Genomic DNA, 23613 nt, shown 5'->3' on the forward strand with positions numbered 1-23613 from the left:
GGTGTGTGTGCTTTTCACACATTTTCTGCATAAATATTTTGAGGTTCCTGTAAAACAGGACAACTGCTTTTTTTATTCTTCATGAATCAGCCCCTATGTTTGAAACAAATCGTTGCAGCAACAAGGAATGACAGCATGACAGCCTAGTAGGTTATTAATGGGAGTGACAGCCTGCAAATCAGAAATCATGGCAGTGCATCTGTATGAACAGCAATTTGTGCTCAGTTGAATAACCAGGAAATCCAGAAAATCAGAAGAGGCTGGGGGAGGAGATGAATCAAACAGAAACATTTTTAGATAACCCAAACTTTCTAGAAGTAATTGGAATGTCAGGAATAGCAGCATTCAAGTGTTTACTAGTGCAAATACTTAGGTTCACATATGTTTGTTTTGATGCTCACTAAAGACCTAAAATTAAACAAAAGGAATCAGGAAAATGTAAAAACCTTGAGAGGGATTTTTTTAATGTTATCATAATATCACCAGGAAAATGAAACTGCAGCCTACTTAGCTGCTTTATCATATTTTGTGAACAAACTTTATTCACTGTATATTCCAGATAGTAGAGCTCTGTGACATGAATGTTGGAAATTGTCCATGAAGAAAAATCTCTGTATAATTTATAAATGCAGGTGTTTTGTTTTTTCTGCTCTCTAATTCAGTTTTCTGTATGTGAAAACAGAGAAAAATCAAGTAAATTTTGTTTCTCTTTTGGAAGGAATGATGCAATGTAAAGTACAGGTTATCATGTTTCCAGTCTTAGTTTACATATAAGTTTATAGGGAAATACTTTATGTGTTTCCCTATAGATGTAGGGTCAAATTGTCCATAGAGATGTTTATAGGTTTTCTAATGATATTAAAATTCTTCTGATGGGCATCTGAACCTGAATTTACTGTTTCATTGTTAATGGGAACTATCTCAGTTATCAATGGTTTTTTAGTGTACTTCTCAGTAATGTCAGTCTTGATATTTTCATGAACTGAATGAACTCAAACAGGGGTTTAAGTTTCAGTTACATAGAAATTGCTGTAAGTGACCACCCAAGATCAGAGTTAATAACATTTCTGACTTCAGTCCCAGTATAGAAACTGGAAAATTTGGCAGATCTAACCCTCATATTGGAGGTTTCTGTAACATATTGACTTTAAACCTGTGCATCTCAATTCAGATTTCGCCCTTTCAATTAGTGTCAGTTGTTTAACCTAAGGGATATCAATCCCCCAGTGCTACATTCCAGCCATACTATTACTTGGGCAGCAAAACTTTACTATGATTTATGTGCTCACTGAGGACTGCAAACTCCAGGAATATGAACTTCTTTTTGCAGATCCTTGTTAAGTGCAGTAATCTTGCTTTATTACTGTACAGGGGTTGCTAAAAGTGGGAAAACCTGAACAAGGCAAGGGCAAAGAAGGTCCTACCTTCAATGAAGAGGGACAATAGCTCTACTCACCATGAAGAGCATTTGCTTGATCATCAGGTCCTCCATACCTGAGCATAAACTTTCAGTGCTCCAAAGGAAGGAAAAGAGACAGATCACATATAGACAGACCACATGCAGTCAGAAGCCCCACACCCTAAACTATACATTCCTCTCCAAAGCAGTAAACTATTCCCTGCTTTGTCTGCCTGTTTGATTCTAGTATAAAAGTTAAAAAAATATATCTGATAAATCTGAAAAATCCATTTTAGTTTGTGACAAGTTTGCTTGTTTTTTTATTTTTGTTTTCCCTGGCTTTGAATATTTCCATTAGATTTTTTTCATAATAGAGTTTTCTTTTTTCCCTTTGTATTATCAAGCAGGCAGCCTTTGAATCTCATGTTTAAGTTTTATTTCCAATGTTACAGTGGCAATTTTGCATCTCTCCTTCATCAGCTTTTGTGCTTGATTTTTGTTAGAAGTTAGCTTACTGCTATGGGTAACCCCCAGGCAGTGTTATCATTCTGTCTTGAAGTGGAAAAAAAAAGAAAGAGTACGCCTTTCTGGATCACTAAAAAGTAAAATAAAATAAAACTAACTCAAAAGAAAACCCCCATTGGTTGAAAAGCTTTTTAATGTCAATACAAAATATAAACTAAACCTTGTTTCTGAATGAAGTATCAAGACAAATAATCCTCTTGCCCATCTGTTATACTAAAATGGCCGCTGTGGTATAATGTTGTGAGGATACATGTGCCAGTAATGGATGAGATAAAAGCAGACATATGCTAGCAAGAAAGAATAAAAACATTGTTCATAATAAGTTATGAGCTGAACCAGTATGGAGAAATATATTCAGACATGAGAGTACAGTATCTGCCAATCTACGTGTAAAGCACATATTTCCACTGCATATAATTGTTCCAGTTGCTTAGTGCCTTCATCCCAAAGGACCTCAAGAATGCAACATGTCACCAGCATCAGCCTGGGTAAGGTTAATCCTAAAAAAAGATTTCCCCATTTTCCTTAGAAACTGCTCATGAATCTATTAAATGACCTTTGTGATTACTTTGCGTTCTTGGAATAATGTCAATTTGCCTGTGAATCAATTCTAGGGTTTGACCAAACTGAAAAACAACTACTCTGCTTTTAAGGAATAAAGAAACACAGAAAATATAGTCTTTTCAGGTTTATCTATGAGAATTTTGTGGAGCTGTACGAGAGATAGATTGAAGTGTAGTAGAGATTGCCTTTTGCCTTTGTAAATAGAAAGATTGGTAATGACTGAAAGCCACAACACCTGGAAGTCTGTGGTTTATATGAAATAAATGGGTCTTCTTACTTGCAGTCCTGGCGAACTTCAATTAGTCTGAAGAATAACTAAAACAAAGATGGTGACACAGAGGCTCCTTCATGCTCTGCTGCCAATGAGCCTCGTCTTACCCTCTGGTTGAAAAATGGTATTTCCTACAGGAAATTCCAAGAACTTAACATATGGAGTCACTCCAAATTGAAACAAGTCCAAATCTCAGATATTTTTTTTTTCCCCACAAAATGAAGCTTTCCAAACGATTTCATTTTGGTTGAACTGAAACCCTGAAATAATGCAAGATTCACATTAAAATCTCCAGAGACATTAGCATTGGGATATCTAGGGGACAGGGTACATTTCCTGGGTGCCTTTAGAAATGATACTCCTGTTGATCCCTGGTCTCATTTTAAAGCAGACCTGTTTCCCACAGCTAAGCTGGCATTGCAGAGAAGGCATAGAAAGGAGGGTTGTGTACAAACAAGCACACACAACATCCTCAGCAGGCAGTTTGCTCTTTCCATTTCACTCCCCTCAGGAATCAGTTTTGCAGCTCAGACTGCATAGCTCATTGTCCTTCCACAGAGGCTGAACTCCTCAGCAGTGGACAGTCCCCACAATTCACCACAACAGCTTAACCCAAGCAGGCCTTCACTGTCTGCTATGTGAAGTGTCCTGTCAGCCCCCTGAGCCTTCCCTCCGTGCTCTGCCCAACAGCACGTCGTGTCTTCACCAATTCCTGCTCTGCCATGGACTACCAAGCAGTGGCCAGGAAATCAGTGTGCTGACTGAGGATGGTTGTGAGGATGGTTTCCTCTCCCGGTTCCTTTTGTGTCATCATTGCCTCATCACATTTATTCATATTTTTCACTTTTCTCCTTTGCAATATATTAAAGTTACAAATTCAGGGGGATTGTTTATTTGTGGGAAGAGTTTCTCAGTACATGGTAATATTTATTGTTCCTCAGCATTGAAAAATCAGTCCTCGTGTTCATAACCACACAGGAAGACAGTGCTTGCTGCTGACCTGTCAACATGATGAAGCTGGTGAGTAAAACTGTTCAAACTTTTCAGGGAAGACTTAAATATATTTAATTTTTCAGGAATGTAGTGACTTATAACACTAAGTGTGTAAGACAAATGCAATGTAATTGACGTAATTCAACTTTCCTTTACATTGATAATGTACATTATAATGTCCAAAATGTTGTGGACTAGTCTTCAGAAACTGCTGGGGTAATGAATTTAAGATTTTAGCCAGGTTTCATCAGTTGCAGGGGTATATTCATAACAAGAGGTAAGACACTGGAACCTGACTGTGTCAAGATTCCTCTGGGGAAAACCAGGCTCAACACATGATATTTAAGTTACAGAAGGACAGAAAAATGAACTTGGCAACCCAAAATACACAACTGGTGATTAAGTAGTGTCATATCCTTTTTCACGAGGAATCCATGTATGCAAGCTCAGACAGTTTCTCCTCTGTGGTTCTACCAAATTATCCATACCAAGGATTTACTACTGCCTTTGAAAATATTTTGCAATTCCTTGATACAATTAGCTGCTACACTCATCTTAATGAGATTAATTCTCAGAACAAGTATTGAACCTGAATTAAAATCACAGAGCAGAACAACACAGATTGCTTTTGGCTATTTAGATCCAGGTGTGCTGTTGAACTCTGGATTGTGTCTGTTATTGAAAGTAAAATATCAGATCTAATATAAACACCATGGTTCATTCTATTTTCCTCCAACACTTTTTTGTATTTTCCCTCTAGACTTCTCTTGTCCTTTCTTCTCCTGTCATGACAAAGATACTGAGACAGGCAAGGGTGACTTACATTCAGATTTGCTACTAGCAATGGAATTGTGATAAATTTGTTTCCAAAATCTATTAATTTGTTTAAAGATGTGAAAGATTAATCATGGGAGGGGAGATGAGATGGAGATGAGTCTACTGAGATAAATGACTCCAGACTTTTGAAAATTATTTTTCTCAAATGATAGAAAATGATAGAAAGATTCCCAGATCTTCTTTGGAAGAACTATGTGGAAACCACAGCACATATGCTGCAGAAATAGTGACATCCCCTACTAATTCCTGTGCTCCCACAGCATAAAGCAGGGGAGTATCTCAAGGGCATGACTGGATATTATGATTTGATTGTGCTCAGAAACTTCCAAAAACTTTTTGCCAACAAATTGTTGGCAACAAATTTTGCCAAATTGTTGGCAAAATGTTTATTTTAAAAAAAAACCCTTCAACCATTTTTAAATGCTTTAGCATGAGAAAGGCAGGGTACTTTGAGATCCCAATTACTTCTCTGATCAGCCAACATACTCTGCTTGGACAAATATACACAATTGCAGTGAAGAATCCATGTCAGTGTATGGCATGTCTTCCAGTGCTGAATAAGAAAGCAGCCTGATGATTACAAAGGGATCTTGAGCCACCAATAAATGCTCCTTCTTGTTACATGGAGGAAAAATAATCCAGTCTCGAAGTTAATAATGAATTACTTGGTCCTATCTCATTCTCCAACAAGGGCTTCCTTGGGTGTGTTGTTCAAATAATTTAGAACCTGTCCATAGAAAGTGTTTGCTGACTGCAATGGTGCACCTGGGTGGAATTTGGTTCCTGAGTGAAAATCTATTTGGAAATCTGTGGATATCAGAATTTACACTTGTAGAATTGCTCTGCTTTCTAGAGTCCCGTTTCTGTGCATAAACACAGAAAAAGAACCATCATTTTAGCAGATGAATTAAGTGGTTTGGTGTTACTTTAATATCTGGGTCTAGCAGGGATTCACATATTCTGCTGAAACCTCCTACGGATCTAGTATAGTAGATTTAACTTGAGCTTGTCTTGGCAATGATCTTGCACAGATCAATTTAAAAAAAAGAGTGTTAGCGAAAGATCATTCACTCTTCCCGTTCCTGAGATGTAATTATAACTAGAGTATTCACTGCAGATGGAGAAGACCTACTTTCAATTCTTTGCCCGGCTTCAGGGAGTATTTACCCAAATTCTTTACCTTTTAGCAGACTGTACTCTGCTGTGAGTCATCATCTTTCCTCCTGAAACTCTGCCACCAGGCAGAAACACATGCAAGAGTAATTTTCACAGAAAGAAAATTCTAGTAAAACTGTAATACCAGACTTTTATGGATTGGATTGGATGAATTTACAGCTGAAGGAAACGATTCCTTTTCTCTGTCTGTCATGTCTTGTCATCATAGCCAGGAGACATGGGAAGTGAATCAAGGGCACAGTGCTGAGGCTCCATATCCTTCACCTTCAACCCTTTGGGTCACTACTTAATGCCTTTAATTTCATTTTAATAATTATATGTCCACTTCAGATATATTTTAAAATTTTTATGCACATTAATGCTAATAATCTGGGGGGGGGGGGGGGGGTTGTTGTTGTTTTTTTGTTTTGTTTTGTTTTGTTTTTTGTCAGCAAAGATTGTTTGCTCTAAATAATTGTGCCCACAGTAGATGTGGTGATCTCCATGGTATAAATGAGTCACCAGAACAGGTTCTCCAAGAGTGGCCCATAAATGAGGCCATAGAAGTGGGTCTTCTGGGCAGCATTCATTTCTAGGATTAGAGGCCAAATACTTTCATCTAAGCTGCCTGTGAACATCTTTGAGTATGAAACCAGAGTATGGCTTGGGCCCGTGCCTCAGCAGCTGCAATGAGATATCTCTACTGCTCAAGCACTGCATTTTGGCAGAGTGTGTATGAACGCAGACAGTAAAGATCTGCCGAGTTCACAATCTGAGTCTAGAGTTATTCCTTGTTTCAGTCTTGTCTTTCTTTTCTTGATGGCATCTATTTTGAATCATGGCTTTGAAGCTTTTCATACAGGCTGTTTTAGGGTCAAACTGGCTTTTAGAATGCATAGACAAGCTTGCAGCCCTGATTAAGACAGCTAAGGATTGGGAATTTCCAGAATGGGTATGTAATAAAGAGAAAGCAAATGGATCATGGCTATGAGAAAGTGGCAAATATGTACAGAGAGAATCCTCATTTTCACACCAACAAGGTGTGAACTGTTAAATTTCTAAAATTTATTTTGTATTAAGGAACTGCCTTTTTATTTATCTTTAATACTCAGTACTTACATACTGAATGATGCTTCTACAGACTTGCAGAGCTTTTCAGCTTGAAGGTCCAGATTCACATATTGGACTTTCCTTTTCCCTCCCTGCTTCAACCATTATGAGAAACAGCAGGTTTGTATCTTCTATTTGTCTTTCTGTCCATGCCAGTATTCAATGGGGGGATGGTTTTACTGAGCCATGTGCACAAGTTTTTCTCTACCTGACCTCAGCAGTCCTTCAAAATAATTGCCAACATGATCAAGACAATATTAGGAAGAACTATCTGTCTTCTTCCTTTTATTTCTTTACAGCACAGGAATAGCCAACACTTCAGCAAGTTCCCTTTCTGCACACTATTCCAGGAGCTCTGTGGATCACAGCTGAAGAAATTCTGGTGCTTGATATTACAGAAAACATTTCCATTACTTTAATAATAAAAATCCTGTTCTTCCCCCTCATTTTTCTGTCTGACCACTTTTATCACTTTAATCAGATTTTATTCAGGTTGCCTCCTCTTGAGTCCTAAAGCTGGAAATGCTGACAATCATCTGAATGCAAAGTTTACTGTGTGATTCTTACTGCTCTCATACTGCAGCTGTAATTTTTTAAATTATAGAAAATATCTGTGAAATATAAATACAGAAGTTAAATTGCAGTGGAAATGAGGTCAATATAATAAACCTGCTGTATGTGAAGACTATGCTAGTGGATAATAACTGATGAAATCAGGTAATTCTCTTCTCAAAGCCATAAATATAAAGATTCTCTACGTAGCAAAAGTTAGATTTCTCTCTATAATGAATAATAATATTTAACTACATTTAAGAAGTTAGCTCAGCTGTTAGTAATGCAAATGTGAAAACCTTATTTAGTATGTTAGAAGATGGCTAAGACTTAAAGTGTTCCAGGTTTTTGAAGCACTAAGTATGTGGGTTAGAGTGTTTTGAGTTTGTGAGTATGGAGTACAGTACTCCACACCTTCTGAGGAACAGCTTGTGCTGCTCTCTGTTGTTACTGTCAGCATGACTGGGGGGGGTAACATCCCTTCTTCCTACTTAATATATAGCAGTTATGTTTAGAAGACAGAGCAAGACTGGGACTTGAAAGCATCCAAAGAGCAAAAAGGATGTTCCCAAGGGATTGTTTACAGTGACACTGGAGAGTCTTGCTTCCTGATTGTCCTTGCTGGACAAATATCCTGCCTTGTCTTGTTTATTTTCTGTCCTGGAGCTTTTGTGTTTCCCTCTTGCTGGAGGAGGGAAGTGGTGTGTGTATGTGGTGGGAAAGAAAGAGAGGGAGAAAGAAGAGAGGAGCTTGGGAACCCCTGTCCAGCCCCTTATGGGATCAGAACACGCAAACTTTTGAAACAGAAATTATAGAGCTCTTCTGGTTCTGTGAGTTTAGATGAACAGCAGTGTCCAAGATATATGAAATATTTTTTTCTTTTTTCATTGTCAGCTGATTCAATCCATACAGGATCTTGAAATGATATGCTTAAATATTGCTATACTGAAGTAAGTATTTGAAAGAGCAAATAAAACTAAAAAACCAATATCAAAAACTTTGATTCATGTAAATTGATTCTACCCATACAAAAAATCTCACTGGCTTCAATAGCTAAAGACTAATTGAAAGACTGAAGATTTGTAGTATCTAGGCTTTAACTAGTAATATGAATAACTAGAAACCTAACACCACAAATCAAATGTGTTAATTCCTGTGTTGCTGTGATTCATGGAGCCTCCAAGGAGTTTTAGAACACTTTCCTGCATACCAACATGTAAGTGTTTCTGTCCACAAACTAAGCAGAAAAACTACTGCAGGAGGAAGGAAATTTTTTTTTAATGATGAAGAAAGTAAGCTTAGGGAACAGATTTTGATGTTATAGCATACAACACCACGGTGTTAAAATCAGCTTTGGAAATTGGTATAGACTATACAGGAGTTAGTACGAGGATGTTGATATAAGTCTGTCCATAGCAGAATTGGCTATAACTTACCACTCCTGTTTAACAACTTGATTTTATCAAAGATCAGGTTTACTTTAGAATAAAAAAGTCAGAACCCCAAATATAGGAAGTGACCCTAATATTCTGAGTCACTTCAGCCATACGTCACTCTGCCTTCCCCACCTCAGCTGTAGGAAAGGTAGAGATCTGTATGAAAATAAGGATTAATAACACCTCTCTACTGGTAATGGTGATAATAGTACACAGATTGAATTATTTGCCACAGGATGTAAAAAATAGAACAAAGGCTTAGCTGGACAACAGACATAGCTGCTTTCCATTCTGGTTTGTCACACAGTGCTAACAAAAATGTTTAGTTAGGTAGGCACATACAATATTGCCCAGGGTGTAAATCTTTCCTTTCTTGCTAAGCACACTGTAGTCAGTTTGCATTATTGGAGTATGTGTGTTTTGAATTGCAGGTGTGGAATGGCATAATTCTGCATCCTTTGAGCATTTCTCATACTATTCTTTCATGTTTATGGAATAAAAGAGGCCACATTCCAGAATAACATATTCTTCCTCTTCTAAACAATAAAAAAGAGGACATCTATCAAATTGGCAGGCTCATATCTTTTGTAACCATGTACAAACCACACTCCAACTGGATGAACAGCTGTCAGAGCAGTCTCTTGTCAGCAGGTGGGTTAAAGTTTGCTAATGCATGTGTACACGTGCAGGCATTCATATCCTTTTCTTGTGAAGATCAATAACAAGATTTCCAAATGTGTTTGCAGTCATGATTTACTCTGGATGCATTAGCTTTCTTTTGTTCTTTGGTCCACCTGTCTCTTGTTATCTTCTTGCAATATGTTTGTCCACCATGTGAGAAACTTCCCAGTGGATGAAATCTGGAAAGAGATAAATAGTATAAGTGAATTTCGTTTTTTGATTCCTTCATAAATCTGAGGTAAACACTTGGTGTCTAACCATTTGTCACAGTTTAACCCCAGACAGCAGCCCAAGCTCTACGTAACCCCTCACTCACTCCCCCACCAGTGGGATCAGGGAGAGAATTGGAAGAATAAAAGATAGAAAATTCCAGGGTTGAGATAAAGACAGTTTAATAGGGAAAGCAAAAGCTGTGCACATAAAGCAAAACAAAGCAAGGAGTTAACTCACTTCTTCCCATGGGCAGGAAGCTGTTCAGCCATCTCAGGCAGAGCAGGGCCCCATCATATGCAATGGTGACCTAGGAAGACAAGCTCCATCATTCCAAGTGTCTTCCCTCTCTTCCTTCTTCCCCCATCTTTATACACTGAGTGTGATGCCACAGGGTCTGGAATATCCCTTTGGTCAGTTTGGGTCACCTGTCCCTGCTGTGTCTCCTCCCAAACTCCCATGCACCCTCAAAGTCCTTGCCAGTGTGGTGGTATGAAAAGTAGAAGAGGCCTTGGTTCTGTGAAAGACCTGCTCAGCAATAACAAATGCATCTTTGTATTATCACCTCTGTATTCAGCACAAATATAAAACACAAGCCCATACCAGCCACAGGGAAGAAAATTAACTCCACCTGAAATAAAACCATTCTAGTGCCACGTTTTCCAGGTCATGGATATTAGCTGCTTTCTGGTCTCATCTAGTATCATGCATGTCTCGAAAAATTACATTGCAATCCTTGTCTAGAATAGAGTCCTAGTCTTGGATCATTATTTTCTTGCGTAATTAATTTTAGATCACAAGGTGCACGTGAAGACAATGAAGAAACTAAAACTGGTCCAGATGATTCAAGAGCATCTCCACAACAAAGGACATTCTGGAGAGAAGTTCACACTTATGGACTGAGATGAACTTTCTTTGGGGCAGACCTCAAGAACTTCTCCATAAACATTTCCCAAATCTATGTGATTCAAAATCAATACAACTAGGCTTACCATCTTCCTAACGATATGGGTGTTTCCAGGATAGTTCTAGTCTTTAAGCTAGACACAATGACAAACAAGTGCTCTAACACCTTCACTGCTGGACAGGGAACCTGACTTGGTAAACCCAAATGTTCAGCAATCTGAACTTCCCTCTTGGTAGGAGGATTCTCAGTAATGCCTGTAATTAAGTAAGGTGCCTGTGGTGGCTGATCTGAATATGTCCTACAGTCATTATATGAAATGCTCCAAGGGTGTCACACAGTGCAGATAACTTATCTAAGACATACTTATTGCCCACATATATTTCTCAGTGTCTGCAGGCATCACCTCCAGAATCCCAAAGCTCCATAACAAGATACTGCCAGAATGTTAAAAATCATGCTGCTGAAAAAATAAATTGAAAGCATAAACACATTCATTCCTACAGTTTGGCATAAATATTTATTTTTCAATTAGACAAGATGTTCTGAGTAGCATAAATCCCTTTTATAGTTCTGTTTGGTTTGGTACTTAATCCGTTACTTTGCTGAGCAGTGAAAGCCCAACACTTAACTTTTTAACTTTCATCTCAGATAAGTGCCATCAATTTGCAAGGTGATTTAGAATGCAAATCATGAATGGAATTCAATACTGCTAGTGCTAGTCCTTTATGAATCAAGACCCTATAAAACTTCATCGATATCTGTATTAAACAGTTATTGACCAGAATTTTATGGAAGCCTTATTCACAAGGGACTAGTGTTCCCAGCATGAACTTAGATCTTTGGGAAAGGTACAGGTACTGGTTTGTAATTTTCTAATAGTTATCCTTATATATGTAGCACTTATATATGGACTAAACAGATGCATCCATACAATTTTTGCACAGATGTGAAAAATCTTATTGTCAGGTCATGTCAGAAGAGGGCAAAATACTTTTTTCCTGAGTCATTAAAATAATACCATATTAAATATTGTAAGGAAAAAAAGGAAATAACAATATATTTTACAAGTTGAACCATATTAAAGACAATAAGGAAAAGGAAGGCAACTTAGAATACACTTGAAAAGTTGGAATTGAAAGACTAAGTAATAACACAAGAAACAACAGCCTAGTTACTGGCCTGCAAAGGTTGCTTCATTATGAGAGTGTACTTCTCTTTGATTCAGAAGCTGGGATGTTAAAAATCCTGCTTTGATTGAAGTTAGAGGCGTCTTGCCTTTGATTTCATTGATAGCAAAAATTTATGCTGTGTAAAACCAAAAGAAATCTGATTAACATCTATCTGACCAACATTCAGTGTTAAGTTTATCTTCCAAAGGCAATACATTGTCAGTAATGAGAAACATGGTGTATCCAGATAACCTAATAATCCCAAACTGCAAATTGAGGATATAATGCAGGACTATTTAAATTTTAAACAAAATGTTTTGGGCTTTAGTTTTTAGAAAAAGAATTATGTACCTTCCTAACTTCCCTGTTGTTGGGCAGGAGGAAAGCTTTCTAAGTGGCTTTATGCCAATTTAGACAGCTCAGTGTTGAGAGAATCTATGAGAAGCAGGTTAATCCAGCTTTTTAGTTGTTTTATTATGTAATATCAACATAAAACAGCTGGATCAGGATTGAACAGCTATTTAAAAACTACAGAAAATTGTTTATTAAGGATTTTTCTTCATTACTCCAGCTTTATGGTAACTTAAAATCCCCTTGAAAACAGCAAGGCAATTCAGGTTTAACATGTTGCTTCATACAAATACAGCCAGCCAGCCAGAATCAAACACAAACCTCTAAAACCTACTTAGTAAAATGGTGTAGATTTAGAAAAAAAAAAAAAAGACTGTCATTAGTGCTTTCATGAAAAGATTTCTTTAGCTTTTAAGTCCAGATGTTTTATTGCCTTTCCAAATACAGCCTTATCTACGGGTTACTGTGTCTTTTACATAGAAAGGTAATCAGAGATTTTTTCTTATAAAACAACTGTATTTTCTAAAACACTACATGGAAGACATCTTAATAAAAACACGTTTCATTTTATTTATATTCTGCCAATTTCAGAAATTTCATTGATTTATTTTTTAAAAAATATTTGAAAACATTTTACACAGAAAAAGTATGTTTGTGTTTTCATAAATAAACCATTGTTTGCTCTGAGAAAATTATTTTTCAGCAAAAATTGTTCCCCAATGTTATTGAAAACATAAGTTGTCTTTTACATGTATTAAACATTAATATATTAAAAAAATAAACAGCATTTAAAGCTTTTGGTTTCATAAAAGCAAATAGTTTTGTTCAACTTGCAATTTCTTTTCACCTTGTCAGTGTAACAAAACTTATTTCCAAACACAGCAATGATATTTTCCTTCATGTTATGGAACTGCTACTGAACTAAACCCAAAACAAACAACACTGACCCCCTCCCCCCCAACTTATCTGTACTTAAAAACTGAATCTAAACTTCGTTTTTGGCCGCAGGATCTATCAGCCCTCTGCATGCTGTATGCTGTTTAATATGCGTCAAATAAAAGGAGTACACAAGTCATCTCGATAGGCTGTCGTATGTGCAATCTAATTTGATGTACATATAGTAGTAGAGTATCCTGTAGCAAGAAGAAAACTTTTGACCTTTCCTGCTTTTGGAGAATGCATAGAGTTGAGGATTCATCCAAATTGCTCTGGGTACAAATGACATGATATATGGTGCTAGAAATATTCCTTACTGCAGCAATCAGGATGCTTTCATCAGTCAGTGGACACAGACTGACTGACCTTAACTAACCCAGTTGTTTAAGGGCAATATGTGACCCAAAAATGAACTTCTCTGCTATGAGAGGAACTAGTCTGTATGTGAAAAGGCTTGCTTTAGCTATGTTCAGTTTCTGTTCAGAGGTTCAGGTGGGCTTTTATTTTATCTGTACCCATTCAATTGTTAATATGAATTATACTCTAGTTCTAGAAGTAGAAAAAAACCTTTATCTGTTTAGCTTGTAACAATTTGATTGTGGCTGGTATGTAAATCACCTACTACTACCATGCTTAGACGGTCAACAATTCTTACAGAAAACAGAAACATTTAAATTGCATCTGTTTGGTGAAAAATAAGTCTTGCTCTGCAGAGGCTATTTCACCCACTCAGCCATGATTAAAAACTTGCTGGTTAAAGATTTAAATGGGTTTAAGATTGGCATGGTGTCACCATTGTGCAAATCCTTTGTTAAATATTAAATAATAGGAAAATGTCTTAGGGTCACACAGTGTGTGATTTATGTGACAAAGTCCTTATGGGCTGTGTTTGTCAAAGGCAGCTCATAATTCTAAATTGCTTGGCTGAATAGCAGAGAATATTTTTGTTGTGGTGGTGGGTGGGAAAAGATTTGTTTTCTCTCTATATTCAGTGTGGTGAGATTTCTCTCTGTCTTTAGACACCTTTCACATGAAGAAGCCAAGCCCTGGGGCTAAGCAAAAGAGATGGGGAGGATGGGTGCCCCTTCCCTGCATTAAGCCACTGCTGATAACAGCTTTTTGATATATGCATGGTCGGGGACTCAATTAGATTGTCAAATAAAAGTAATAAAAATATGTCATTTTTCTAAACATTTTTTTTATGCGTATAACAGTCAGGAGCTGTTTAAAATCTGAAGACTGTAGGCCATGTGGACTTTTTGAAAGACTTGCATTTGTGTATAACTTCACATCATCTCAGAATTATTCTTCTGGGACTTTCTAAACAATTGTGTCTATATAAATCCCTATTGCTTTGTTAAAAAATATATATGTATATAAAAAGTAGGTAGTAATTTCCTTCCTCCACCCCCTCAAAAATATATATATAAGTTACAGCCAGAAATTATTGCTTGCATTCTGTACTCTAGGAAATACAAAGGCAAATTCAAAAAAGACCTTGTCTCCTTTCTTTCTCTAAAACACAATTTATTGCTTTAAATCATAAAAATAAAACAGTCAAATGTTGCATAAGAGACCCTCAGCAGAAATAAAAGAAAAGAAAAGGCAAAACTGAACTTCCCATAAACCCAAATCCCATACAGCACAGCTTTCTACAAGACCATAATTAAATAATCCCTGAAGGACTTGTGGAGGAGGGGATAAGAATACATAAACTTTCCAATACGATGAAAGAAAAGACCCTGTTATTATTATTGGATTTTATTTTTAAGAAGGAAAAAAGTAAAACCAATGTACTTAAGGTGGTATACACGGGAAAACCATTCCATGCTGGGCAAGCACCCGCATAAGTCAGCCTTGATACAGAAATTAAAAGAAGTTTTTGAAATTTGAAGTCTGCAAGTAGATTGTGGCATTGTTTTAAGAAGTGCACATCTTCAGCATCAGACAAAGGCCTTCTGCTCTGCATCTGGACTATTACTTCTGTTCCTAAGCATTAATTTAACATTTTTTTTCCTCTAGTCGGAGATCTGAGATGAGATGAGATGGGAGAAACTTCCAGCAGAAGTTCTATTTTACAGGAGGTTCTTCCCTAGATGGGAGCCTCCTTGTTAAACAGAACAGTCACATACCTGTCCAAGGCCACCCATGGAAGCAGGCAAATAGATATAAAGAGGGACTAGGAAAGGTAAGGATTTCTTCCCATGAGTTTACTTTATCAAATTAAAAAGCAAATTATTGGTATAGCATGTTGTTCTGAGATTTTTAAGTTATCTTTTGTCATATTTCTTCAGGAGGGTTCACTTGTAGTGAAATGGTTTTCTTCAGACAGAAAAATACCTCGTTGGGAAAACATACCAAGCATCTCTCAGACTCTTACAGACTAAAATGGTGATAGAGTTTCATATCTGCTAAGCCTCATACTGTGGGAATCACCCGTCCTCACACCAGTGAAAGTGAAACTAACAGGGCTAACAGGGTAATTTCTGGGTTCTGGTGATTTTTAATGCTCAAGTTTAAGAATACTTTTTTTTTTCTTCTTTTTTTTTTCCTTTTGAGAAGGAGGATGATCGTTTCATTTAAATTGAAATCCCATTAAGGATGTCCCTCTTATTTAGTTGGAACTAGCAGAGAATATGGAGCTCTGCTTTGGTTTTGCTTACAAATATCTCCAGTAAGCACGTCTAGTAAAGGAAGAATTGATTATTAATTATGCACATGTCTAATGAGCAAAAAGCTGCTTTTTGGTGCTGTTAGTCACTATAAAATTGGAAAAGTTATCATATAAAAAATGAAACATGACTCTCCCATTTATGACAACAGGAGAGATAGGGCAACAGGAGGTTTAGCTTTGTCTTTTGAGCATCACAATACTAACATACGGTATGTTTTCCATCTGGGTTTAAAATAATGCTGATAAAATTGTTTATGATTTCATTGACTGGCATTACCTAAATTTATAAATTGGTCAGTCAAAGGTGGAAAATTTCAAAGGGACAAAGACAATGGAAACCCATTATATTTAGACTTAGGGACTCAAAATACAAAGAAGAGTTTTCTCAGTGGGAATACACTAAATTGAGTTAGATTCCTCATGAAAATGCCCAAAACAACCTTCATAGGTCTGACTGATGGCAGTCAGTCATTTTGCTTTTCTGCCAAATCTTCTCAAACCACGCAAGGGCTGGTGGACAAGTTTAGGAGTGAAGGTTTAGTGAAATCCAGGACGAGGCCTCAAGACATCAGTGGGAAAGTGGATTCTCTATGTTCTTCCTGTGGTTCTGCTTCCCAGGCCCAATTCACCCAGCCTTGATATCACAAGAAGTGTCTGTGGACACCAGGAAGAGGAATAGTTTGGTGGTTTCTCAAACAGTTCTAGAAATCCTTTTCTTTGCTTAACCTCTCCTTTTCAACAGTGTGCAAAGCCTCAGTGAAATGTAGAGTGATCGTGAATTAAAATCAGGAAGAAAAATTATTCAGAGTGAATACGGTTCATCTTTCAGGATTCAAGCAATGGGAAAGTAAATGAACTCTTTGAAACTATTCTGATCTTAATAATTGAAATTGCAGTAAATCCAAATCAGACTCTGTGGATAGTCTTATTTTCTTCCTGATCCTTTAAACTATGTTTGAATATGCCAGATATGCATGCAGCATTTACAGTTTTACTGGGTTACCACAGTTAAACTGGGTTTAATTCCAGCATTTATAATTTAAAGGAAGTTGTTTCTGGAGGTATATTGGTGCAGCTGCCAGTGGAAAAAAAATCACAGCAAGTTGAGAAGCATGCTGAAAATCAGTATTTGTTCCTTGGTGTAATTGGGCTGCTTTGCTTAAGCACAATATTGTTATATTGCATGGATTTTGAGCCGGAATGGAAATGAATATAATTCATCTCCAAATTAGATGCAGTACCATATGTGTTGTCAATTTATCAGTACACCAACAAAATTGAAGTGTTGAATGGAAGTGGTTTGGTGACTGTATGTGGCTGTAAGAGTCAGCAAATATTGCACTTAGCTGACTCAGCCAACTGCTTCTTGACACATCTCTATCTTTACAATTATTGACACATCTCTAGTCATATGGAACTGATATTTAAATGTTAGCCTACAGCCAGGCACACATAATGGCTACAGAATTCATGCTGCTGGGTAGGCTGGAAAATTTGTATTATGACACAAACTGTGTTTTTCCTCCCTGTAAGGTCTGAAAGAAATTGTAGTCAATCCTCCATTCTCACTGGCAGATTAATGTTAATAAATGGTCTAAAGTTGTAATAAAATACCTATTTTGCATTGCTTCATCATAGAGGTACCTATTTACTCCCAGATTAGCATCTTCTACCTGGCTCTTAACTATGATATTTTGGCAGGGGAAGGGAAGAGAAGAGAGGAGAATAAAATGGTTTTGTTCAATATTTCATTGCTTAACATTATGTTATGCTACAGCAGTCTATGTTACATGAGTTGATGAGAACAAGAAACAGAGCAGTGCAATATAGTTTAAAACAAACAAATTAAAAAATCCCTAAGGTGAAAGAGGTATGAAGAAGCCCATTACAAACCCAGACCAACTTGACAACTTTCCTGTGCTGACATCTTCAAAAATCCTTTCACTCTCCTCCTCCTCTTCCTGATAAATACAGAAGAATCACAGGCATCTGGGGCCAGACAGATACCTACCTCAAGATGTTAGATACCTAACTTTTTAGAATCTGATCCACAGCTCCCACTATTGTATTTCCTTTTCAAATTCATTTTATAGCAACCATGACTCCCTCAGAACCTGCTTACTCGCTTCATAAAGGCCAGTTAGAGACACCATGTAAGTCTAGTGACTCACCACAGTGCCTTTTCAAGGCAGAAAAATCATGACACACTGCTCGTATATATAACACAGTTCCACATTACTGATTTTAGACTTAATTTTCTTGGCTAGGACTGAGTTGTTGGATGGACACCATGGGATGCCAAATGTATATATTGCCTTGCAGCTCAAGAGTGTGTGAAGAATCCTGACCGAGGCTTCTATGACCACATGAACTTTTGGGGACCTGCCAAGCAATCCAAAGATGTTCATGGCGATATGTGAGTATGCTGAAAATTGCACTGTGGGAAGAATCCCTTTTTTACTGAAAAGGGCAAAACATGCACAACAACATCCTTGGGGAAACCAGAGCTGGAAATGATACTAGGTATGCATACTCACAACCCAACAGAAAATTCTCTTTCCTGTGCCCTTCAGGTCTTTGCCTGTTGTGAGCTAAGTTAACTGTATGTTAGACTTCAACAAAAGGAAGTATTTTCTCCCTGCTCAGAATGTTACTTTGGAGTTAAAGAAAATGCACTCACCTAGTAAAGCACAATGTATGTATAAAAAAGAACAGAATGCAGATAATCTCGCTGGTTGACAGAAAGGACACTATCCTAGTTATGGTGTTCCAGTACAAACTTTCATCTTCAGTAGATAGGAATTTTGCTGACTTTACAAATTTATGTTTAAATAAACCCCAAGAAAAATTAGTTAATTAAAAAGTGGCGATTTTATTTGCAAACTTACAAACAAGCATTGAATCACATCAGCAATAACTTCTAAGAAATTTGTCTTTTTATTTTTCACTCCTGAATATAGTCAATAAATAATATTTGGTTAGACTGGGACTGGTCATCTACTTGTGTAAACCAGAGCAAAACCAATGTTGATGTGTACTGGTTGAAGACATGGCTCAAAACTACAGTTCTCAGCTTCTTTGATAATACTGAACTGATAAATAATGGGGTTTTTTTCAGTGCCATTACTTCTTTCTGTAAACTATTGCAGGGGAAATATTTACATAAAGCTATTTAGTTTAATATCATGCTTTTAGTCTATGTTAATGGAAATAGTGTGTTCCCTTACCTAAGTGCATATGTGACTTCTATGCTAATGAAATAAAGAGACTTAAATGCACTAATTACAGCAGGGACTATTGCACAGGTACAAGCTCTGCTACGCAGATCAGCCAAAAGTTGCTCACACTTGATCTGCCACACTGTCAGGTTCTTGTTGTACAAGTGCTCTGTGAAGTGAGTGGAGATGAGACACTCCAGCAAAGGATTAAATCTTCAGCTCAAAACCCCAGACACAGGTCACTGGAAAAATTTAAGGACCAAAATCCAGATGTAGCATGAACAATAGGAGTTGTTTATATCTAGGTTATTCTTCGATTAAAAACTGTGCATTGATAACTCTGTATGATAACTTCATATTTTAAAGACTGGCAACTCTTGCATTAATATTACTTTTTTTTTTTTTAAGTCAGCATGATATTGTGATCATGTTTTGAAACCTTGTTTTGCTATCACATGAATAAAAGATCTGAAATATTATCATTATATTGAAAACTAGGAAAATCTCCAATCCATAGGTAAAACTTATAAGAACAAGAAGAAGACATAATTCTGCCTTTGTTTTACCATGACACTTTTCTGAAACCAGTCCATCTCAACCAGAATCTGTGTCTTCATATCTAGTAGGCCTGATGTTTCTTGCGTTTGTTTTTTTGGTTTTTTTGGTTTGGGTTTTTTTTGTGTGTTTTTTGGTTGGTTGGTTGGTTTTTTTTTCTTTTTTCTTTTCTTAGTCCCATTGGGAACTGATTTGATCATCATCAGCAACAAAAATGAATTGAGATTCTTCTGCCTCAGATCTTTTATGAGCTGAAGAGCCCTAGTCTAGATTTCCAGATACAGAAGTCTTTGATTTCCCTTGTCATTCTTCCCTGTACATCCTTCCTTGTTCTTCTGAATGCTAAACATTCCAAGATCTATTAAAAAAATACATGCATATTTTTATATAATAAAATATACTTTACAGGATCTTTTCCAAGACTGCAATAGGAAATTTTTGCTCAAATAATGCTGCATTAAGATAAACATTATCATATTCATCAACTGTTGGATTTCTTTTCCATTTGTATAATTGAACATACCTAATTAGGTTTAAGAATACTGATCATGCACAGAATATGCTATAATTTGTAATGTAGCTGGACAACTGTTAGAAATAAGAATTGGACTAAAAATTAATAAAAACCACAAACCTTCAGGATTATGCAAACAAGATAAAATTTGAAAGTCATGTCCAAGTGGAGTACAGGAGGTAATCCAAAGAGTGAAGCAGACACCGAAGCAGAATAAGAGATTTGAAAAGCGAGAAGTGCTAATGCCAAGAGGTGATGTGTGATGAACAAAATTCTGTGCTGTCATACATTAGTGTAAAAGCATGACTGTGATTTTGGTCAGCCTGTCTGGGGGAGTTTTATCTCTGGTGTGTGGATGCAAAAGCCCCATTTTGTGTGCACTGATACAAACTTTACTTAAAGTAGTTTGTTCAGCTTTGTTCACATCATTACCAGGAGCATCTGGAATCATGGGGGGAATTCTGCTAGAGAAATTTAACAGTAAAGGAAACCAAAGGCAGCTAAGACATGAGTAAATGGAGGTGCAAGAGAGGTTAGCATGACAACCACCTGCTAATTGCTGAAGGTAATATTTATGCTCAGAAGACAAAGAATAATTCAAGATGGTTCAGACTTCTTGGCAATAGGATCTATTCAGTTGCACCATAATATAAGGCAAATCACATGTGATAGTTACAAAGCAGGCTGGCCCAAACACCAGCAAATGTATTCTCAGGAACAATACTGCAGTGGCATGAAAATGAGTATTCCAGCTTTACCTTCTGTATTATTATCCACAGTCTGTCTCCTTCACATAAAAAATAAATAGGCTCCATATCTCAAAACAAATGGATCCCAGATTTTTCACAAGGATTGAGGTAGTTCGCTGAAAAGCTCTCATTTCCCTTCTACAGAAAAAAGAATTGGAGGGTGCCCATGACGAACGGAGGTCCTCTTTATTTTCTGCCTGTTGTCATCTGAAGTAAATCATCTCAGTAGGGAAGCAAACTGGGAGTCTAATATTCTGTCTAGAATCAGTTTTCTACCTGGGCCTGATAAACTTGCTCAGTCCTCCAGCATCCCCTCAGTGTCAGCTCTCAGGAGCCAACCAGAAAATTGCCTCCTTGACAGAAGGCAGCAATGTGCTACCAAAATCTTCTCTACAGTGCCACTGACGTGACTTTCATTTAAAAATGGTTCCTGGAGATTGCACCTCAATGTAGCTGAAGGTGGAAAGAAAGTTAACATTTAAATAGCTATAAACATTCTAGTTATGTACAAACACCATCTAATGTTGCTTTTTCCATTCCCTCTTGCCTACCAAGTTGTACCTTTTTTCTCTGCTGAGATATGTTATAGATAGTTTTACCAGAGGGAGAATTTGTTATGTCAGTAGCCAATCTAATCACCTTGAATTTTCTCATAATCACCTTTCAGAATCCTATTCAGGACAAAGGTAAGCCAACAGTAAGTCCTCAGTTTCTTTCCCCATATATCCACTCATCACCATGTTTCCTTTTTGTAGCAGAGACACAGAGAAAAATGACAGCCATGGAGGCAGAGGGGTATCAACTGCTGTGGATAAATCAATCCATCACAAAAAAAAAAACAATTCTGCCATGAAACTTAATCACTAAAGGTCATGTCGGGGAGTGAGGAACAGATTAAATTAGCATAGTATTAGATATGGAAAATGATTTCTGTCAAAATCATCTTTACCACAATTATAATATGTTAATTACGTATTTCATTAAGGAAGTTGATTATGGTTCACAGATGAAATCATGCAGACGAAGACACCTGGAAGGAAGCACTAGAGCCTGAAGCCTCTTCTCTCCCTCTCTCTCTCCCACACACACACACACATGCACTCACACACACACACGCAATTAGGTACACACACTCTTAGGAAGAAAAGCTTTTACTTCAAAGATTATTAAAGTGCAGCTGTGTCTGGTTAGGACAGAAACTCACAGAAATAAAGGAAAGCATGGTAGGGTACATTCATTTTTCTTCTATCAGTACTTAGAATGAACTGCTCGCTTTAAGACTATAACATCCTCTGCCTCTGGTGACATATTGGTGGCATCTAGTACTGTGGGTAAAGGATTTCAGCACTGACTAATGAGACGGTAGCTGGGTGTTTTTTATAGGGAAGACACCATTCGGCAAATTTTAGCCGAGCGATTTGAAAGAGATATCAACAACCATATGAATGTCACACGATATCTTGTCCTTAGAAGTGATTGCAATTAATTTACAGTGAGTTTAGGAACTTGGGTAATGTAAAAAAGTTACATCAACCAGCAATTACTTATATAGTTTCTTAGTCTTCTTTTCCAAATAATTGTTTGAATTGTTTGCTCTATTTAGTGCATAGAGCAAGATTTTTAGTTTCGCTCCTTTTGCCTCCTTGTTTTGGCCAGAAACAATGCAGCTGAGTCTCATATCCCATAAACACTGAAAGAAGTACACAGGAATTTTCTCATGTGCACAAGTCTGCAGGTCTTCGTGCATGTGGTCTGTGTGTAAGTTCATGATAGCAAGGAGTTGTAGCCTACATAAGAAAGGGCTAATTTTATTCAAGTCTGACTGAAGGAGCAGCAGAAGTGGAATAAATGGGGCACTCAGTAGAAGGAAGGGAGGAGATAATATGTATCCCTCCAAAAAAGGTCCTACAGATGCCCCTGGGAATGAAAACGTCTGAGCTGCAGTCAAATATAATTACCTCATTCTCATATTTCCTAGTGAGTGAGAATGCATCAATGCTTGTGTGCCCTTGTGCTGATAGATTTTGCCACACAGAATAATCATTGTTGGAATTAAGCATAATTGTCAAGAAAGACTTGGTCATCATGAGAGAGACTCTCATACAACTGTCCTTTTGCTTTCCAATAGTAATTACTTTAGTAATTAATCTCTGTCATTTAACTGTATTACATTTTGAAAAGAGAAAATGGAAGAAAGACTGGTTTCTGACTAATTTACATCGCAGTTTAAAATTCTAGAATAGGGTGAATCAAATGTCAAATTTAGCCCTTTCACAGATAGTTAAAATGGGCCCTTTCTAATACCTAGCACAAGCACGAATGAAGTTGGGCTCCTAAAGTCAGATTCATAATATCTATATTGCCTGAAAGTTTCCACTTCAGGGCTCTTAGCTGTAGGTAATGGAAGACAAAACAGAGATCAGGAACCCTGGCCAGAAAAAGCGTATCACTGCCTACTCAAATATAATTTCTGCTGCTAGTCCTCATGGTAGGTGCTACTTACCAGCCTTGCAGCACTTGTGAATGCCAACATCATGCAGCAGTATCTGCGATTTCAGCAGCAGCACGCTGTGAATGTTGCCTGTGTTCTTCGAGAATCATGTGGGTGAGTCAGAAGCGCTGAGCGTCCTTAGTTCCAGCAGTACCAATGCTCCAAATGATTCCAAAGTTGAGGCTCAAAGTATTGATAACATTGGAATTCTTGTTTCCTAAAATATTTTAAAGCTGTTTCACTCATCTTCAACCTTTTAAAATGCTTTCTTCAGCAAAGAAATATTATATGGATGGAATATATATTAATTTCTACT

At 37.1% G+C, this 23613-nt stretch overlaps 1 long non-coding RNA gene across 1 annotated transcript in view; it reads right to left on the reverse strand.

Annotated features, from left to right (window-relative positions):
• Window positions 1-6170: 6170 nt before the first annotated feature.
• LOC148225373 (uncharacterized) overlaps window positions 6171-23613 on the reverse strand; it is a 19491-nt gene continuing 2048 nt past the window's right edge. The window contains exons 2-4 of the long non-coding RNA XR_015803710.1: window positions 23310-23514; window positions 9974-10043; window positions 6171-9702 (exon numbers count right to left, since the gene is read on the reverse strand). This is a non-coding gene — a long non-coding RNA (uncharacterized LOC148225373). The remainder of the gene's footprint in view (window positions 9703-9973; window positions 10044-23309; window positions 23515-23613) is intronic.

The sequence above is a fragment of the Sturnus vulgaris genome, chromosome 1 (genome assembly GCF_052056855.1).
Source record: "Sturnus vulgaris isolate bStuVul1 chromosome 1, bStuVul1.hap1, whole genome shotgun sequence".
NCBI lineage: Eukaryota > Metazoa > Chordata > Aves > Passeriformes > Sturnidae > Sturnus > Sturnus vulgaris.